This window comes from Procambarus clarkii, chromosome 78, assembly GCF_040958095.1.
Source record: "Procambarus clarkii isolate CNS0578487 chromosome 78, FALCON_Pclarkii_2.0, whole genome shotgun sequence".
Taxonomy (NCBI): Eukaryota; Metazoa; Arthropoda; class Malacostraca; order Decapoda; family Cambaridae; genus Procambarus; species Procambarus clarkii.
This window is the reverse complement of record NC_091227.1, coordinates 4,809,308-4,826,638: the sequence shown is the minus strand read 5'-3', so window position 1 is coordinate 4,826,638 and position 17,331 is coordinate 4,809,308.

Here is a 17,331-nt window from a genome sequence, read left to right as displayed (position 1 = left end):
GAACAAGGAGATAGTTGTCAGGAGAGGTGACAAGTCGCCAATATATGTCATTCTTAAAAAAGACGAATATCAGGCGAAAATGAACATCATACTCTCTGACCAAACTAAGTTCCAAAGGGTAACGAAGGACACTACAGCCGAATTAAAAGCAAAGGTCAACAAACTGATCGAAACTGTGAACGCCAAGAAATCCGGACTCCACCTGCCAAAGATCATTGGGGAATATAAACCTGGATATGCGTATGGAAATGTCAAGACACACAAGCCTGGAAACCCACTTCGGCCAATCATTAGCCAGATACCCACACCCACGTACAGACTGGCGAAGCGACTCAACGGCCTGCTGACTCCTTTTGTTCCTTGCGCCTTCAGCCTGAAGTCTCCAAAGGAATTTGTTGACTTACTGCGGGGCACACGGGCCAAAGGGATAAGAGCCTCGTTGGACGTAGAATCGCTGTTTACCAACGTATCTGTGGACGAGACAATCTGGATGATAGCCGACAGAATGTATCGTGATCCAGCCTGTACTCCTCTTGACATACCAGAAAATATTCTGAGGAAACTACTCCAAGCTTGTACTAAAGAGGCACCCTTCTTGAGCCCGGATGGGCACATGTGTAAGCAAGTAGATGGGGTCGCCATGGGTTCTCCCCTAGGTGTCCTGTTTGCAAACTTCTACATGGTGTACCGTCGAGCAAAAAGTCTTAGTCGACATGAACTTGAAACCGGCCATATACTGCAGGTATGTTGACGACATTTTTACACAGGTACCTGATGTCAGACATCTGCAGGAGCTGAAGGAGGCATTTGAGCAGAGTTCCGTGCTGCGTTTCACTTACGAGATGGAAAAGGATGGGAAGCTGCCCTTTCTAGATGTAACAGTCATGGAAAAGAACGGAGGTTTCCACACTGCAGTCTACACTAAGGAAACAAACATAGGAATGTGCCTAAATGCCAACAGCGACTGCCCAGACAGGTACAAGAGGAGTGTTGTTAACGCATATGTCGACCGTGCTCTCAGCCACTGCTCAGTATGGAAGCAAGTCGACGAAGAACTCTGTAGGGTAAGGCAGGTCCTAGTCAACAACGGCTTCTCCAATGGTTTCGTCGAAGACATCATAAGAAGGAAAGTGAAACGCCATGCAACCTCTGAAGAGACAACTAACACAACACCTATACCCTCTATTAGACTATTTTACAGGAACTTCTTTTCCACAGCTCATAAAACGGAGGAAAGGGTCCTGAAAGATATTGTTAATAAAAACGTTATCCCTACAGACAAAAATCAGAGGATACAACTGACGATTTACTATAAAACCAGAAAAACGGCCAGCCTACTCATGAGAAACTCTCCAGACACAAAACAGAACGCTTTAAAAGAGACTAACGTCGTCTATGCCTTCAAATGCCCTCTTGGGGACTGTAAGCTCCAAAAAACCCAGTATATAGGCAAGACAACAACATCTCTTTCTAGGCGTTTAACGATGCATAAGCAACAGGGCTCCATTAAGGAACATATAACCTCTTCCCACAACCAAACCATCGCCAGAGAAATCCTAGTAAACAACACAGAAATCATCGATAGATACAGCGATAGCAGGCGGCTTGACGTTTGCGAGGCACTACACATCAAGAAGTCAACACCAGCAATCAACAGCCAATTAATGCACAACTATATTCTACCCACCTCAAGACTCCGCTCCAATATAGAAGCATCAAGAAATATGGACCAATAGGCTTTCTACAATCACTTCTATTCAATACCCATTGTTTCGTGTTCTGTCTTGTGTTGATGAAATTAATACTCTATTAATACCACCTCTTGTTCTGTCTTGTGTTGATGAAATTAATACCCTATTAATGCCACCTCACCCCATCCACCTCTCTCAAATGTAGATATAAAATCGGAGATGCGTAAGTTCTATTCAGTTGTGTATTTGTAAACTAAAGTCTTTGAAAATGTAATAAGTTTTACGAAACGCGCTCGTGTCGCGTCAGACTAGAAATAAAAATGAATTTTGGAGAATTGATTTTTGATTTACCTCCAACAGTGAAAATAAATGTACGAAAGATTGAGAAAATTTGTGTTAGAATTATTAATCTTACTTTTTCGGTCATATTTAATAATATATGTCTACAGGAAAGACTGCTACCAAAATATTTATATATATATATATATATATATATATATATATATATATATATATATATATATATATATATATATATATATGTCGTACCTAGTAGCCAGAACGCACTTCTATGCCTACTATGCAAGGCCCAATTTGCCTAATAAGCCAAGTTTTCATGAATTAGTTGTTTTTCGACTACCTAACCTACCTAACCTAACCTAACCTAACTTTTTCGGCTACCTAACCTAACCTAACCTATAAAGATAGGTTAGGTTAGGTTAGGTAGGGTTGGTTAGGTTCGGTCATATATCTACGTTAATTTTAACTCAAATAAAAAAAAAATATATATATATATATATATATATATATATATATATATATATATAAATATATATATATATATATATATATATATATATGTCGTACCTAGTAGCCAGAACGCACTTCTATGCCTACTATGCAAGGCCCAATTTGCCTAATAAGCCAAGTTTTCATGAATTAGTTGTTTTTCGACTACCTAACCTACCTAACCTAACCTAACCTAACTTTTTCGGCTACCTAACCTAACCTAACCTATAAAGATAGGTTAGGTTAGGTTAGGTAGGGTTGGTTAGGTTCGGTCATATATCTACGTTAATTTTAACTCAAATAAAAAAAAATTGACCTCATACGTAATGAAATGGGTAGCTTTATCATTTGATAAGAAAAATATTAGAGAAAATATATTAATTCAGGAAAACTTGGCTTATTAGGCAAATCGGGCCTTGAATAGTAGGCTGAGAAGTGCGTTCTGGCTACTAGGTACGACATATGTCTATATATATATATATATATATATATATATATATATATATATATATATATATATATGTCGTACCTAATAGCCAGAACGCACTTCTCAGCCAACTATGCAAGGCCCGATTTGCCTAATACGCCAAGTTTTCCTGAATTAATATATTTTCTCAAATTCTTTTCTGATGAAATGATAAAGCTACCCATTTCATTATGTATGAGGTCAATTTTTTTTTATTGGAGTTAAAATTAATGTAGATATATGACCGAACCTAACCAACCATGCCTAACCTAACCTAACCTATCTTTATAGGTTAGGTTAGGTTAGGTAGCCGAAAAAGTTAGGTTAGGTTAGGTTAGGTAGGTTAGGTAGTCGAAAAACAAATAATTCATGAAAACTTGGCTTATTAGGCAAATTGAGCCTTGCATAGTAGGCTGAGAAGTGCGTTCTGGCTACTAGGTACGACATATATATATATATATATATGTCGTACCTAGTAGCCAGAACTCACTTCTCAGCCTACTATTCAAGGCCCGATTTGCCTAATAAGCCAAGTTTTCCTGAATTAATATATTTACTATAATTTTTTTCTTATGAAATGATAAAGCAACCCTTTTCTCTATGTATGAGGTCAATTTTTTTTTATTGGAGTTAAAATTAACGTAGATATATGACCGAACCTAACCAACTCTACCTAACCTAACCTAACCTATATTTATAGGTAAGGTTAGGTTAGGTAGCCAAAAAAAGCTAGGTTAGGTTAGGTTAGGTAGGTTAGGTTGACGAAAAAACATTAATTCATGAAAACTTGGCTTATTAGGCAAATCGGGCCTTGAATAGTAGGCTGAGAAGTGCGTTCTGGCTATTAGGTACGACATATATATATATATATATATATATATATATATATATATATATATATATACATGAGCTTAGCATGGATATAAATAAAATATACTATGTATGTATGGGCCAACAGTCCTTCTGCAGATTTCTTAATTATAATGTTCCATAAACAAATATTAGACTAAACTCTGATGCATATTTGGTATGCAGTCTTTGGTCAGATATTGATAAATGTTTAGTTTTCAGTCTACAGACCCAAAATTGTTTAATACTATTAAAAAAATACAGATTGTTTAATACTGTTAAACAATCTTTGAAAATGAATTTAAAAAAATGCGACTACGACCGTCAATCAAAGAGTTTTATAGAAAAATTAGATATGACTGGAACCGTCAGTCACCGAGATTCATTAAAGAAATAAATTAGTCATGAGCGGAACCGTCTATCACCGAGATTCACTGAAAAATATAATCATTTCTGGAACTGTCCATCACCGAAATTCATTGAAAAATAATACTAATAATCTCTGGAGCCCTCTATCACCGAGATTCACTGAAAAATAAAATTAATCATGTCTGGAACCGTCCATCATCGAAATTCACTGAAAAATAAAATTAGGGATGAGTGGAACAGTCAGTCGCTGACAATCACGTTAAATTAGTAATGACTGGAATATACTGTCGCCTCTGGTTAAAAAAAAATAGTGGAACAGATGGTAGATCTTTCAAGAGTTCACACAAAAAATAGTGGGCCAGAAGAGAGCCATCACAGACGTTCATGGAAAAAATAGTGGGCCAGAAGGAAGTTGTCAGGAAAAGAAACACAGCACATTTATGTCCCCATTTACAATACTGCTAGGGAGAATTATCCTACTGTGCCTGGATCTCTTTGCTCACTTCCCCACTCCTCCCTCTCTTCCAGATTCTTCTATCTTCTATCTCTTTTTCCTATTCCTACTCACATATCGTCCACACTCCACCTTACTCCCTGGTGAGGTGACAAGAATAATGAGACAAGGTGGTATGGTGACTTACGTGAAGTTGGTGAGTTCCTGAAGGTGAGTAAAGACGTCGGCCAGGAGGCCAGTCACCAAGGAACTTCCATCCCTCTGGCGTGTGAGCAGCGTCATTGGCTCAAACTGAAGCAAAACAAACATCAGCAACGGGATGCTTGAGAGTTCTATAACTAAATGGCCGGGTGTAGGCTGGATGGCCGAAGGATTGGATACAGAAAACTTTTAGACCAGAGAGTGTAAATTTATGTAACTTAATAATAAAATTTATTTATATTAGTTATACACCTATTCAGGTTCCAAGGGGTTGTCATAGCCACGGGGTGGTAATGGGGGAAGAGCTCCCATGACCTATAAAAAGCGCCAATACGGCATGCGTCTTAAATAGCCTCTGACAACCAAGTCCAACTCCTGGCCTGCACGGGTGGCTTACTCTTTATGTCTGGCGGAACTGCTTTTACCAACAGGAGAAGGGGCGAGGGCGTGCCTTTGGCGTCTTAAAACCAGCTGCTCCGGGTAGATGGGACTCGATAGGCTGGGAAGGCAGCCCCTCTAGGGGAAGGAAAACGCTGATTTTAAACCTCCACTGCCTTGCGGCCATACCCCTTTTTTGGAAAAGGCTTGTTGACTTCGACCTCGTTCTGGCAGCTCCAGCGACGGTGCTGGAACCATGTGTATTGGCATTTGACTTTCCATTGGATAATTTCAGCAACGTGGAGAGGGCGGACCTGCTGCATGGGTAACAGCTTCTCCATATCTACCTACACAGGCTTTGTGCCATGGAGACGACACTCCAGCCTGTGTCCAAAGCACTCTTCTTTATGGCAGTGAGTCTTGGACACTCCGCACCCGTCAGGAAAGACAGCTGAATGCCTACCACATGCGCTGCCTGCGACACATCTTGGACATCACATGGCAGAACAAGGTGACAATCAACAACGTCCTGGGGAGAGCAAGAATCACCAGCTTGTACGCAATGCTGAAACAGAGACGAATGCACTAGCTTGGGCACGTTGTGTGAAAGGGCGACAGCAGGATCCCCAAGGATCTCCTGTATGGAGAGCTGATGCAGGGAAAGCGTCCAACAGGCAAGCCCCAACTACGGTACAAAGATGTATGCAAGAGGGACCTGAAAGCCATGGACGTCGATCTTGAGGAAACACTGGCCGCAGACCGTTCAGCCTGGGGAGAGTCTGTTCAAAGAGGTCTCTCCAAGTTCGAGGAGTCACTTGCCAAGAAATCGGAGGCAAAGAGACAGAGAAGGAGAGACAGTAGCCAGGAAGACAGACCAGAATGGGACTTCGTTTGTGCTCAGTGTGGGATGGACTGCCATTCTCGGTTTGGCCCCATCAGTCACACCAGATGCTGCACCAGAATTGACATCCAGGGTGCAACTCCATAGTCTCCTGAGACTGAAGGATGCCTACTACACCTATTCACTGAAACCAAAACTCTAAACATTTATATAAATCACAAACAATAAAGATTTTAAATCTAGTTTACAAAGTATATAACAATTATGCCTATGTATTATGCTGCTGTTATGACTATCTTAGGCCTGTCCATTGAAGGTGTATACATGTGCACCGTTGATGTTGATGTGAACCTTTACAGAAAATTATCATTTCTGGCAGAGTTGTATTGACGGCGAGTCAATACAACTCGGTTCACTAAGGACGTTCTTTATGATGTATTTAGACAACAGAAAAGCATGCATAATAGCAATAACTGAATAATTAAATTGTTTTAAATGACTTTTTTTCCAGTATGTAGATAATAAAGATATTATCTCCCGGTCAAAATTTCATAGATATGAGACAAAGTGAAAATTGTGCTAGATATCCCTCGTATGCAGACGAGGAGTCACAATAACGTGGCTGAAATATGTTTACCAAACCACACACTAAAAAGTGAAGGGACGACGACGTTTCGATCCGTCCTGGACCATTCTCAAGTCGATTGTGATGAGGGAAGGTTGCTGTTGTTGTTTTAGATTTAGCTACTCAGAACGAAGTGTCCATGTAGGTGAGCCCATAACGGTGAGGGAAGGAGGCGAAGGCAAATAAATAGGCAAGAGAAAGGTGATAAGACGAAAAAGCAAGGCAAAAGATATGAAAGGTAAAGTGTAATAAAGAGGATAGTAATAGGAATAAGAAAGGAATCGTAAGAGAAAACAAGGGAAAAAAAGAAAGAAGGAAAGAGAAAGAGAAAGAGAAATGGAAGGGTAAGCTTATGTTATGTCACATTTGTTAGAAAGTTTAGAGCATTTGAGTATGTATTGTGAAAGGGAAGAGTCAACAGCAAAAAAGCCAGAACTCAAGTTAATGTTAGGTATGTTGTGTATCAGAGCCGATTCAACATGACGGCGTTTGTGTAGAAAACAGGCAGGAAAGATTATTTTGGAGGACGACCAATCCTTTTTTATTTTAAGGATGATTAGACTAATTCTTTAAGGATGATTAGAATTCCTAACATGACAGAAGAGAGCGTTGTTTGTGTCTGCAGACTTAACACTTCTTTTGTGTTCTTTAAATCTGTCATTAAGTGTACAGTCAGTTTCACCAAAGTATTGGAGAAGACAAGACGAACAGGATATAGAGTAGACACCAACAGCATTAGAAGCAGGAGGTGCAGTGTGAACTAGATTGCTACGAAGTATGTTAGTTTGTCGAAAGTCGAGCTTTATGTCAAAAGGACGAAAGGTATTAGTAAAAGTTTTGAGTTCAGATATGAAGGGAAGGCATAACACAGTGTTACTAGTGCTGGAAGCAGGTTTAGGTTGAAAGAAATTTCGCTTAGCTTGAAAATAGGCACAGTTCATTAAATGCAAAGGGTTATCTTGAGGTTATCTTGAAATGATTGTGGGGCTTAGCGTCCTCGCGGCCCGGTCCTCAACCAGGCCTCCTTTTTGTTACACACCCTCAGGATGCAGCCCGTAGCAGCTGTCTATCTCCCAGGTAGATATTTACTGCTAGGTAACAGGAGCATCAGGGTGAAAGAAACATTTTGCCCCTTTGTCTCTACCTCCACCGGGGATCGAACCCATAAACTCAGGCCTACGAATCCGAAGCGTTGTCCTTCTAGCTGGCAGGCGCCTCGAGGGTAACCAAGGTGAGAGAATAATTTGTAGATAAAGGTAATTTCAGAATCAAGAAACTGAGGGTCCCTGATGCGTAGAACGCAGAGGAAGAGAGACGAAGACACTTTTCTTAACAGGAGGAGGATGGTAGGAAAAGAAGTGAATGTCCATACCACTATGCATGGGTTTGCGGTAGACAGAGAAAGAGAACCCGGACACAGAGCTGTGAACGTGAACGTCAAGAAAAGGAAAGAGGGAATTAGATTTCCATTCAACTTTGAAATGGATGAAAAGAGCCAGATTGTTAAGAGAGGAGAGGAAAGGCTGGAAAAGACTAAGGTCATGAGACCATACACCAAAATTGTCATCAACATAGCAAAGCCAGAGTATCAATAGAAGGAAGAAGAACAGTTTCGAAGTATTCCATGTAAACATTTGCAAGAATAGGGAAGAGCGGAGAACCCATAGCAACACCGAAAGTTTGAGTGTAATATTTACCGTTGAAAGAATTAAGATTCATTACAGAGTCTAATGAGTTTGAGGAAAACGTCAGTGGAAAGCGGGAGAGGAAGAAGGCCCTCGGCGTACCAGCTATGCTAGGTGGTGTGACCCATCGGTGCTGCCTAGGGTTCTAGTCTCCTGATAGGGGTTATTGTCTAAAGTTGCTTAACGTCAAACTTGTGATTTTAAGCAAATTAGTGCATAAGGCATAGACATGGTGTTCTCCCATATTAACAGGAGTTGATGGAAAACGTGAGTGACCTCTCACTTGCTCTAGTGCCCTTGGGAGGTGGGGATATTTGGGGGTTAAATACCCCAAAATTCCCATCTCTTTAAGGGTTTGAGAGGTATAGTGGGTTAAAGGTGTACCAGCTATGCCAAGTGTTGTGAAGCATCTGTGCTGGCTAGGATTTGAGTCTCCTGGTGGGGGTTGTTGTCTAAAGTTATGTATATATATATATATATATATATATATATATATATATATATATATATATATATATATATAGATAACCTAACCTATATTTATAGGTTAGGTTAGGTTAGGTAGCCGAAAAAGTTAGGTTAGGTTAAGTAGGTTACATAGTCGGAAAACAATTAATTCGTGAAAACTTGGCTTATTAGGCAAATCGGGCCTTGCATAGTAGGCTGAGAAGTGCGTTCTGGCTACTAGGTACGACATATATATATATATACATATATATATATATATATATATATATATATATATATATATATATATATATATATATATATATATATATATATATATATATATATATATGTTAGTATATTTTGGTAGCAGTCTTTCCTGTAGACATATATTATTAAATATGACCGAAAAAGTAAGATTAATAATTCTAACACGAATTTTCTCAATCTTTCGTACATTTCTTTTCACTGTTGGAGGTAAATCAAAAATCAATTCTCCAAAATTCATTTTTTGAATTCTCCAGCATGAAACAGCAATTCAGCAAACAACAAAAAAAACAGCAAATTCTCCAGCAATTCTCATGCAGAAACTCTCCAGACACAAAACAGAACGCTTTAAAAGAGACTAACGTCGTCTATGCCTTCAAATGCCCTCTTGGGGACTGTAAGCTCCAAAAAACCCAGTATATAGGCAAGACAACAACATCTCTTTCTAGGCGTTTAACGATGCATAAGCAACAGGGCTCCATTAAGGAACATATAATCTCTTCCCACAACCAAACCATCGCCAGAGAAATCCTAGTAAACAACACAGAAATCATCGATAGATACAGCGATAGCAGGTGGCTTGACGTTTGCGAGGCACTACACATCAAGAAGTCAACACCAGCAATCAACAGTCAATTAATGCACAACTATATTCTACCCACCTCAAGACTCCGCTCCAATATAGAAGCATCAAGAAATATGGACCAATAGGCTTTCTATAAACACTTCTATTCAATACCCATTGTTTCGTGTTCTGTCTTGTGTTGATGAAATTAATACCCTATTAATGCCACCTCTTGTTCTGTCTTGTGTTGATGAAATTAATACCCTATTAATGCCACCTCGCCCCATCCACCTCACTCAAAAGTAGATATAAAATCGGAGATGCGTAAGTTCTATTCAGTTGTGTATTTGTAAACTAAAGTCTTTGAAAATGTAATAAGTTTTACGAAACGCGCTCGTGTCGCGTCAGACTAGAAATAAAAATGAATTTTGGAGAATTGATTTTTTATTTACCTCCAACAGTGAAAAGAAATGTACGAAAGATTGAGAAAATTCGTGTTAGAATTATTAATCTTACTTTTTCGGTCATATTTAATAATATATATATATATATATATATATATATATATATATATATATATATATATATATATATATATATATATATATATATATATATATTAGTATATTTTGGTAGCAGTCTTTCCTGTAAACATATATTATTAAATATGACCGAAAAAGTAAGATTAATAATTCTAACACGAATTTTCTCAATCTTTCGTACATTTCGTTTCACTGTTGGAGGTAAATCAAAAATCAATTCTCCAAAATTCATTTTTATTTCTAGTCTGACGCGACGCGAGCGCGTTTCGTAAAACTTATTACATTTTCAAAGACTTTAGTTCACAAATACACAACTGAATAGAACTTACGCATCTCCGATTTTATATCTACATTTGAGTGAGGTGGAAGGGGTGATGTGGCATTAACACAAGACAGAACAAGATGTGGTATTAATAGGGTATTAATTTCATCAACACAAGACAGAACCAGAGTATTAATAGGGTATTAATTTCATCAAAACAAGACAGAACACGAAACAATGGATATTGAATAAAAGTGTTTGTAGAAAGCCAGTGAAACGAAATGTACGAAAGATTGAGAAAATTCGTGTTAGAATTATTAATCTTACTTTTTCGGTCATATTTAATATTATATATATATATATATATATATATATATATATATATATATATATATATATATATATATATATATAAATTATCTTCGTTAATTTTAACTGCAATAAAAAAAATTTACCTCATACATAATGAAATGGGTAGCTTTATCATTTCATAAGAAAAAAAATAGAGAAAATATATTAATTCAGGAAAACTTGGCTTATTAGGCAAATCGGGCCTTGCATAGTAGGGTGAGAAGTGCGTTCTGGCTACTAGGTACGACATATATATATATATATATATATATATATATATATATATATATATATATATATATATATATATATATATATATATATATATATATATATATATATATATATATATATATGTCGTACCTAGTAGCCAGAACGCACTTCTCACCCTACTATGCAAGGCCCGATTTGCCTAATAAGCCAAGTTTTCCTGAATTAATATATTTTCTCTATTTTTTTTCTTATGAAATGATAAAGCTACCCATTTCATTATGTATGAGGTAAATTTTTTTTATTGCAGTTAAAATTAACGAAGATATATGACCGAACCTAACCAACCCTACCTAACCTAACCTAACCTATCTTTATAGGTTAGGTTAGGTTAGGTAGCCGAAAAAGTTAGGTTAGGTTAGGTTAGGTAGGTTAGGTAGTCGAAAAAACATTAGTTCAGGAAAACTTGGGTTATTAGGCAAATCGGGCGTTGCATAGTAGGCTGAGAAGTGCGTTCTGGCTACTAGGTACGACATATATATATATATATATATATATATATATATATATATATATATATATATATATATATATATATATATATATATATATATATATATATATATATATATATATATGTCGTACCTAGTAGCCAGAACGCACTTCTCAGCCTACTATGCAAGGCCCGATTGGCCTAATAAGCCAAGTTTTCATGAATTAATATATTTTCTCTAATTTTTTTCTTATGAATTGTTAAAGCTATCCATTTCATTATGTATGAGGTTAATTTTTTTTATTGGAATTAAAATTAACGTAGATATATGACCGAACCTAACCAACCCTACCTAACCTAAGCTAACCTATCTTTATAGGTTAGGTTAGGTTAGGTGGCCGAAAAAGTTAGGATAGGTTAGGTTAGGTAGGTTAGGTAGTCGAAAAACAATTAATTCATGAAAACTTAGCTTATTAGGCAAATCGGACCTTGCATATTAGGCAGAGAAGTGCGTTCTGGCTACTAGGTACGACATATATATATATATATATATATATATATATATATATATATATATATATATATATATATATATATATATATATATATGTCGTACCTAGTAGCCAGAACTCACTTCTCAGCCTACTATTCAAGGCCCGATTTGCCTAATAAGCCAAGTTTTCCTGAATTAATATATTTACTATAATTTTTTTCTTATGAAATGATAAAGCAACCCTTTTCTCTATGTATGAGGTCAATTTTTTTTTTTTGGAGTTAAAATTAACGTAGATATATGACCGAACCTAACCAACCCTACCTAACCTAACCTAACCTATATTTATAGGTAAGGTTAGGTTAGGTAGCGAAAAAAGCTAGGTTAGGTTAGGTTAGGTAGGTTAGGTAGACGAAAAAACATTAATTCATGAAAACTTGGCTTATTAGGCAAATCGGGCCTTGAATAGTAGGCTGAGAAGTGCGTTCTGGCTATTAGGTACGACATATATATATATATATATATATATATATATATATATATATATATATATATATATATATATATATATATATATATATATATATATATATATATATATATATATAACCTAACCTAACCTATCTTTATAGGTTAGGTTAGGTTAGGTAGCCGAAAAAGTTAGGTTAGGTTAGGTTAGGTAGGTTAGGTAGTCGAAAAGCTATTAATTCATGAAAACTTGGCTTATTAGGCAAATCGGGCCTTGCATAGTAGGCTGAGAAGTGCGTTCTGGCTATTAGGTACGACATATATATATATATATATATATATATATATATATATATATATATATATATATATATATGTCGTACCTAGTAGCCAGAATGCACTTCTCGGCCTACTATGCAAGGCCCGAATTGCCTAATAAGCCAAGTTTTCCTGAATTAATATATTTTCTGTAATTTTTTTCTTATGAAATGATAAAGCTACGCATTTCATGATGTATGTGGTCACTTTTTTTTTATTGGAGTTAAAATTAACGTAGATATATGACCGAACCTAACCAACCCTACCTAACCTAACCTAACCTATCTTTATAGGTTAGGTTAGGTAGCCGAAAAAGTTAGGTTAGGTTAGGTAGGTTAGGTTGTCGAAAAACAATTAATTCATGAAAACTTGGCTTATTAGGCAAATTGGGCCTTGCATAGTAGGCTGAGAAGTGCATTCTGGCTACTAGGTACGACATATATATATATATATATATATATATATATATATATATATATATATATATATATATATATATATATATATATATATATATATATATATATGTCGTACCTAGTAGCCAGAACGCACTTCTCAGCCTACTATGCAAGGCCCAATTTGCCTAATAAGCCAAGTTTTCATGAATTAATTGTCTTTCGACTACCTAACCTACCTAACCTAACCTAACCTAACTTTTTCGGCTACCTAATCTAACCTAACCTATAAAAATAGGTTAGGTAGGGTTGGTTTGGTTCGGTCATATATCTACGTTAATTTTAACTCAAATAAAAAAAAATTGACCTCATACGTAATGAAATGGGTAGCTTTATCATTTCATAAGAAGAAAACTAGAGAAAATATAATTATTCACGAAAACTTGGCTTATTAGGCAAATCGGGCCTTGCATAGTAGTCCGAGAAGTGCATTCTGGCTACTAGGTACGACATATATATATATATATATATATATATATGTCGTACCTAATAGCCAGAACGCACTTCTCAGCCTACTATTCAAGGCCCGATTTGCCTAATAAGCCAAGTTTTCCTGAATTAATATATTTTTTCTAATTTTTTTCTTATGAAATGATAAAGCTACCCATTTCATTATGTATGAGGTCAATTTTTTTTTATTGGAGTTAAAATTAACGTAGATATATGACCGAACCTAACCAACCCTACCTAACCTATCTCTATCGGTTAGGTTAGGTTAGGTAGCAGAAAAAGTTAGGTTAGGTTAGGTAGGTTAGGTAGTCGAAAAAACATTAATTCATGAAAACTTGGCTTATTAGGCAAATTGGGCCATGCATAGTTGGCTGAGAAGTGCGTTCTGGCTATTAGGTACGACATATATATATATATATATATATATATATATATATATATATATATATATATATATATATATATATATATATATATATATATATATATATATATATATATATATATATATATATTTTTTTTTTTTTTATAATCATTGGAAGGGAGTACCACCTCTAGCTGGAAGAAGGGGGACCCATAGCCTCGGAGGAAACCACGCATAACGCATTAGAGGGAATGTTTAGATCCCCTCCAATGCAGTTTCTGTGTGCTTTTCTCCTACCACCCCCTTCCTTAAATATTTTTGTGCTTTATTATGCATTTGATGGTTACAAGATATACATGGGTTATACATACATATATACATATATATACATTTTCGATTATACTAAATTATATACATATATATATATATATATATATATATATATATATATATATATATATATATATATATATATATATATATATATATATATATATATATATATATATATATATATATATATATATGTCGTACCTAATAGCCAGAACGCACTTATCGGCCTACTATGCAAGGCCCGATTTGCCTAATAAGCCAAGTTTTCCTGAATTAATATATTTTCTCTAATTTTTTTCTTATGAAATGATAAATCTAACCATTTCATTATGTATGAGGTCAATTTTTTTTTATTGGAGTTTAAATTAACGTAGATATATGACCAAACCTAACCAACCCTACCTAACCTAACCTATCTTTATAGGTTAGGTTAGGTTAGGTGGCGGAAAAAGTTAGGTTAGGTAGGTTAGGTAGTCGAAAAACCATTAATTTATGAAAACTTGGCTTATTAGGCAAATTGGGCCTTGCATAGTAGGCTGAGAAGTGAGTTCTGGCAACTAGGTACGACATATATATATATATATATATATATATATATGTCGTACCTATTAGCCAGAACTCACTTCTCAGCCTACTATGCAAGTCCCGATTTGCCTAATAAGCCAAGTTTTCATGAATTAATATATTTTCTCTAATTTTTTTCTTATGAAATGATAAAGCTACCCATTTCATTATGTATGAGGCCAATTTTTTTTATTGGAGTTAAAATTAATGAAGATATATGACCGAACCTAACCAACCCTACCTAACCTAACCTAACCTATCTTTATAGGTTAGGTTGGGTTAGGTAGCCAAAAAAGTTGGGTTAGGTTAGGTGGGTTAGGTAGTCGAAAAACAATTAATTCATGAAAACTTGGCTTATTAGGCAAATCAGGCCTTGCATAGTAGGCTGAGAAGTGCGTTCTGGCTACTAGGTACGACATATATATATATATATATATATATATATATATATATATATATATATATATATATATATATATATATATATATTTATATATATATATATAAATATATATATATATATATATATATATATATATATATATATATATATATATATATATATATATATATATATATATATATATATATTTATATATATATATATATATATATATATATATATATATATATATATATATTTATATTTATATATATATATATATATATATATATATATATATATATATATATATATATATATATATATATATGACAATGTCAGACCACGGATGAAAAATGAAACAGGAATTTCCTTAAGTACTTTCGTATATTAAATACATCTTCAGAAGGTCATTTTACAGATCGAGTGATGGGTATAAATAGGCAGGAGAGAGTGGTGAAGTAAGGTGAGGTACAATACTTGGACAACGCAGACGGCCCATTGGCCCATCAGATGCACCCAATTGGCCCATCCGATGTAGCCCAATGGCCCATCTGATACAGCAGACGTACAAGCATAATACATAAGAACATAAGAACATAAGAACAAAGGTAACTGCAGAAGGCCTATTGGCCCATACGAGGCAGCTCCTATTCTATAACCACCCAATCCCACTCATATACTTGTCCAACCCGCGCTTGAAACAATCGAGGGACCCCACCTCCACCACGTTACGCGGCAATTGGTTCCACAAATCTACAACCCTGTTACTGAACCAGTATTTACCCAAGTCTTTCCTAAATCTAAACTTATCCAATTTATACCCATTGTTTCGTGTTCTGTCCTGTGTTGATACTTTTAATACCCTATTAATATCCCCCTTGTTATGTCCATTCACCCACTTGTAAACCTCTATCATGTCGCCCCTAACTCTTCGCCTTTCCAGTGAATGCAACTTAAGCTTTGTTAATCTTTCTTCATATGAAAGATTTCTAATTTGGGGAATTAACTTAGTCATCCTACGCTGGACACGTTCAAGTGAATTTATATCCATTCTATAATATGGCGACCAAAACTGAACTGCATAATCTAAATGGGGCCTAACTAGAGCAAGATATAGCTTGAGAACCACACCAGGTGTCTTGTTACTAACGCTGCGATTAATAAATCCAAGTGTCCGATTTGCCTTATTACGAACATTTATGCATTGATCCTTTTGTTTTAAATTCTTACTAATCATAACTCCCAGATCCCTTTCGCAATCCGACTTCGCAATCACAACACCATCTAGCTCGTATCTTGTAACTCTATCATCATTACCTAACCTCAGAACTTTACATTTATCAGCATTAAACTGCATCTGCCAATCCTTTGACCATTTCAAAACCCTATCTAGATCAACTTGAAGTGATAGTGAGTCCTCCTCCGAATTAATTTCCCTACCGATTTTCGTATCATCGGCAAATTTGCAAATGTTGCTACTCAAACCTGAATCTAAATCATTTATATATATTATAAACAACAGAGGTCCCAGGACAGAGCCTTGAGGCACTCCACTTACAACATTTTCCCACTCTGACTTGATTCCATTTATACTAACTCTCTGTTTCCTTTGGTATAGCCATGCCCTAATCCAGCTTAATATAGCACCCCCAATACCATGAGACTCTATTTTTTTAATCAGTCTTTCATGTGGCACTGTATCAAAAGCTTTGCTAAAGTCAAGGTATACAACATCGCAATCCTTACCACTATCAACTGCCTCAACAATGCTAGAATAAAAAGATAACAAATTTGTTAAACATGAACGGCCATTTATAAAACCATGTTGCGACTCAATTATTAATTTATGTTTTTCAAGATGAAGACGAATTTTATTTGCTATTATAGATTCGAGTAACTTTCCCACAATAGACGTTAGGCTAATTGGTCGATAGTTAGACGCAAGTGATCTATCTCCTTTCTTAAAAACTGGTATCACATTAGCAACTTTCCAAAACTCTGGCACTCTGCCTGACT